This window comes from Ipomoea triloba, chromosome 16 (genome assembly GCF_003576645.1).
Source record: "Ipomoea triloba cultivar NCNSP0323 chromosome 16, ASM357664v1".
NCBI lineage: Eukaryota > Viridiplantae > Streptophyta > Magnoliopsida > Solanales > Convolvulaceae > Ipomoea > Ipomoea triloba.
Genome location: NC_044931.1, coordinates 11,823,367 through 11,823,829, shown reverse-complemented (window position 1 = coordinate 11,823,829; position 463 = coordinate 11,823,367).

Below are 463 nucleotides of genomic sequence, written 5' to 3'. Positions count from 1 at the left end.
TACGCAAGCATGCGTGTTTTCCAGTCATCAAACCTGCTAAGATCAAAGAGAAGATGTCTCGACAACATGCTGTCCATATTGAAAAATTATCTCTTGGAAAGAATATGGTTGTTGAAAATCATAAAACCCAGGCCTATATTTTACGGGGTGAAATGGAACTTACTTAGCTTATGCTAATCTTGGGATATACTGTTGGTCCCAAGGGGATGGGGTACAAGTCTAGAGGGGGGGGGTGAATAGACTTGTATAAGATTTTGCAAATCTTTTCAACCTCTCGTGTGTATTGAACTTAGGATGTTTAGGTTCGATACCTCACGAGGTGAAGACAAAGTTTTATGCGCAGCGGAAATGTTATCCCCTTTTAGTTAGCACGAGTTTGAGTTAGTTCGAGAAGTGCGTTTATATGCAGTGCAATCGAGAGGTTAGCGAGAGATAAGAAACAGTAAGTAAATGCAAGAGAGAT